Source organism: Thalassophryne amazonica, chromosome 11 (assembly GCF_902500255.1).
Source record: "Thalassophryne amazonica chromosome 11, fThaAma1.1, whole genome shotgun sequence".
Lineage (NCBI taxonomy): Eukaryota > Metazoa > Chordata > Actinopteri > Batrachoidiformes > Batrachoididae > Thalassophryne > Thalassophryne amazonica.
The window spans coordinates 8729027-8734183 of record NC_047113.1 but is presented as its reverse complement, the minus strand read 5'-3'; positions in this window follow the sequence as shown (position 1 = coordinate 8734183).

Sequence of the window (5157 nt, the reverse complement as noted above, 5' to 3'; positions counted from 1 at the left end):
GACATCATTTTAGAAATTTTAATATTAAAAAGCCTGAAATGTTTTTAAAATTGGTGTCACTATATAATTCATGCTGATTAAAATGAATTGAAACTGAATGAGTGTAAAGGACATCATTTTAGAAATTTTAATGTTAAAAAGCCTGAAATGTTTTTAAAATTGGTCTCACTATATAATTCAAGCTGATTAAAATGAATTGAAACTGAATGAGTGTAAAGGACATCATTTTAGAAATTTTAAAATTGGCCTCACTAATTCAAGCTGATTAAATTGAATTGAAAGAGTGTAAAGGACATCATTTTAGAAATTTTAATATTAAAAGTCTGAAATGTTTTAAAAATTGGTCTCACTATATAATTCATGATTAAATTGAACTGAAACTGAATGAGTGTAAAGGACATCATTTTAGAAATTTTAAAAAGCCTGAAATGTTTTTAAAATTGGTGTCACTATATAATTCATGATTAAAATGAACTGAAACTGAATGAGTGTAAAGGACATCATTTTAGAAATTTTAATATTAAAAAGCCTGAAATGTTTTTAAAATTGGTGTCACTATATAATTCAAGGTGATTAAATTGAACTGAAACTGAATTAGTGTAAAGGACATCATTTTAGAAATTTTAAAATTGGTCTCACTATATAATTCAAGCTGATTACAATGAATTGAAACTGAATGAGTGTAAAGGACATCATTTTAGAAATTTTAATATTAAAAAGTCTGAAATGTTTTAAAAATTGGTCTCACTATGTAACTCATGATTAAATTGAAACTGAATGAGTGTAAAGGACATCATTTTAGAAATTTTAAAATTGGCCTCACTAATTCAAGCTGATTAAATTGAACTCAAAGAGTGTAAAGGACATCATTTTAGAAATTTTAATATTAAAAAGCCTGAAATGTTTTTAAAATTGGTGTCACTATATAATTCAAGCTGATTAAAATGAATTGAAACTGAATGAGTGTACAGGACATCATTTTAGAAATTTTAAAATTGGCCTCACTAATTCAAGCTGATTAAATTGAACTCAAAGAGTGTAAAGGACATCATTTTAGAAATTTTAATATTAAAAAGTCTGAAATGTTTTAAAAATTGGTCTCACTATATAACTCATGATTAAATTGAAACTGAATGAGTGTAAAGGACATCATTTTAGAAATTTTAAAAAGCCTGAAATGTTTTTAAAATTGGTGTCACTATATAATTCAAGGTGATTAAATTGAATTAAAACTGAATGAGTGTAAAGGACATCATTTTAGAAATTTTAATGTTAAAAAGCCTGAAATGTTTTTAAAATTGGTCTCACTATATAATTCAAGCTGATTAAAACGAATTGAAATTGAATGAGTGTAAAGGACATCATTTTAGAAATTTTAAAATTGGCCTCACTAATTCAAGGTGATTAAAATGAATTGAAACTGAATGAGTGTAAAGGACATCATTTTAGAAATTCTAATATTAAAAAGCCTGAAATATTTTTAAAATTGGTCTCACTATATAATTCAAGGTGATTAAATTGAACTGAAACTGAATGAGTGTAAAGGACATCATTTTAGAAATTTTAAAATTGGTCTCACTATATAATTCAAGCTGATTACAATGAATTGAAACTGAATGAGTGTAAAGGACATCATTTTAGAAATTTTAATATTAAAAAGCCTGAAATGTTTTTAAAATTGGTCTCTCTATATAATTCAATCTGATTAAAATGAATTGAAACTGAATGAGTGTAAAGGACATAATTTTAGAAATTTTAAAATTGGCCTCACTAATTCAAGCTGATTAAATTGAATTGAAAGAGTGTAAAGGACATCATTTTAGAAATTTTAATATTAAAAAGTCTGAAATGTTTTAAAAATTGGTCTCACTATATAATTCAAGCTGATTACAATGAATTGAAACTGAATGAGTGTAAAGGACATCATTTTAGAAATTTTAATATTAAAAAGCCTGAAATGTTTTTAAAATTGGTCTCTCTATATAATTCAATCTGATTAAAATGAATTGAAACTGAATGAGTGTAAAGGACATAATTTTAGAAATTTTAAAATTGGCCTCACTAATTCAAGCTGATTAAATTGAATTGAAAGAGTGTAAAGGACATCATTTTAGAAATTTTAATATTAAAAAGTCTGAAATGTTTTAAAAATTGGTCTCACTATATAATTCAAGCTGATTAAAATGAATTGAAACTGAATGAGTGTAAAGGACATCATTTTAGAAATTCTAATATTAAAAAGCCTGAAATATTTTTAAAATTGGTCTCACTATATAATTCAAGGTGATTAAAATGAATTGAAACTGAATGAGTGTAAAGGACATCATTTTAGAAATTTTAATATTAAAAAGTCTGAAATGTTTTAAAAATTGGTCTCACTATATAATTCAAGCTGATTAAAATGAATTGAAACTGAATGAGTGTAAAGGACATCATTTTAGAAATTCTAATATTAAAAAGCCTGAAATATTTTTAAAATTGGTCTCACTATATAATTCAAGGTGATTAAAATGAATTGAAACTGAATGAGTGTAAAGGACATCATTTTAGAAATTTTAAAATTGGCCTCACTAATTCAAGCTGATTAAATTGAATTGAAAAAGTGTAAAGGACATCATTTTAGAAATTTTAATATTAAAAAGCCTGAAATGTTTTTAAAATTGGTCTGACTATATAATTCAAGCTGATTCAATTGAATTGAAAGAGTGTAAAGGACATTCATTCATTCATCTTCTACCGCTTAGTCCATTTAAGGGTCGCGGGGGGCTGGAGCCTATCCCAGCAGCCATAGAGCGCGAGGTGGGGTACACCCAGGACAGGACGCCAGTCTGTCGCAGGGCCACAAACAGACAAACAAACACAGACACACCCACACCCACACACACCTATGGACAATTTAAAGATTCCAATCCACCTAACCCGCATGTCTTTGGATGTGGGAGGAAACCGAAGCACCCGGACGAAACCCACACAAACATGGGGAGAACATGCAAACTCCAAACAGAAAGGCCACGGGAATTGAACCCATGACCTTCTCACTGTGAGGCAACAGTGCTAACCACTAAGCCACCGTGCTGCCCGTGTAAAGGATATCATTTTTTGAAATTTTAATATTAAAAAGCCTGAAATATTTTAAAAATTGGTCTCACTATATAATTCAAGCTGATTACAATGAATTGAAACTGAATGAGTGTAAAGGACATCATTTTAGAAATTTTAATATTAAAAAGCCTGAAATGTTTTTAAAATTGGTCTCTCTATATAATTCAATCTGATTAAAATTAATTGAAACTGAATGAGTGTAAAGGACATAATTTTAGAAATTTTAAAATTGGCCTCACTAATTCAAGCTGATTAAATTGAATTGAAAGAGTGTAAAGGACATCATTTTAGAAATTTTAATATTAAAAAGTCTGAAATGTTTTAAAAATTGGTCTCACTATATAATTCAAGCTGATTACAATGAATTGAAACTGAATGAGTGTAAAGGACATCATTTTAGAAATTTTAATATTAAAAAGCCTGAAATGTTTTTAAAATTGGTCTCTCTATATAATTCAATCTGATTAAAATGAATTGAAACTGAATGAGTGTAAAGGACATAATTTTAGAAATTTTAAAATTGGCCTCACTAATTCAAGCTGATTAAATTGAATTGAAAGAGTGTAAAGGACATCATTTTAGAAATTTTAATATTAAAAAGTCTGAAATGTTTTAAAAATTGGTCTCACTATATAACTCAAGCTGATTAAAATGAATTGAAACTGAATGAGTGTAAAGGACATCATTTTAGAAATTCTAATATTAAAAGCCTGAAATATTTTTAAAATTGGTCTCACTATATAATTCAAGGTGATTAAAATGAATTGAAACTGAATGAGTGTAAAGGACATCATTTTAGAAATTTTAAAATTGGCCTCACTAATTCAAGCTGATTAAATTGAATTGAAAAAGTGTAAAGGACATCATTTTAGAAATTTTAATATTAAAAAGCCTGAAATGTTTTTAAAATTGGTCTGACTATATAATTCAAGCTGATTCAATTGAATTGAAAGAGTGTAAAGGACATTCATTCATTCATCTTCTACCGCTTAGTCCATTTAAGGGTCGCGGGGGGCTGGAGCCTATCCCAGCAGCCATAGAGCGCGAGGTGGGGTACACCCAGGACAGGACGCCAGTCTGTCGCAGGGCCACAAACAGACAAACAAACACAGACACACCCACACCCACACACACCTATGGACAATTTAAAGATTCCAATCCACCTAACCCGCATGTCTTTGGATGTGGGAGGAAACCGAAGCACCCGGACGAAACCCACACAAACATGGGGAGAACATGCAAACTCCAAACAGAAAGGCCACGGGAATTGAACCCATGACCTTCTCACTGTGAGGCAACAGTGCTAACCACTAAGCCACCGTGCTGCCCGTGTAAAGGATATCATTTTTTGAAATTTTAATATTAAAAAGCCTGAAATATTTTAAAAATTGGTCTCACTATATAATTCAGATGTGGAAAATCTCCAACCTTCAAGCACCACTCTGCCCTTGTGTGTGTGTGTGTGTATGTATTGTATTGTATATATATATATATATATATATATAGTGATTCCATATTTTTTTTCCCTCTGCTTGGTCTAAAAAAGTAACCGTTGCTGACTGCCACAGTTATTTTTTCCTGATTTCTTATAGTGTTTCTTAAAGCCAGAAAGTTGCCATTTGAAATGACTTTAGTTTTGTGTCACGTCTGTGATCTGCTTTTTTTCTACAAAATTAAACAACTGAATGAACATCCTCTGAGGCCGGTGATTCCATAATTTTTGCCAGGGGTTGTGTGTGTGTGTGTGTGTGTGTGTGTGTGTGTGTGTGTGTGTGTGTGTGTGTGTGTGTGTGTGTGTGTGTGTGTGTGTGTGTGTGTGTGTGTGTGTGTGTGTGTGTGTGTGTATATATATATATATATATATATGCTGTTAATCCAACCCCAGTAATATGACTTGTTTCTGTCTTTCGTCACTAGATGGCGCCAACAAACAGTTTATTTCTCGCTTAAAGTCAGACGCACTAAATGAGCGAATAAACACTTTTATTATAAAAAAATAAAAATAAAATAAAAAAAAAAACAGTTGATTGGACGACGACAGACCCCCGGGCTCTG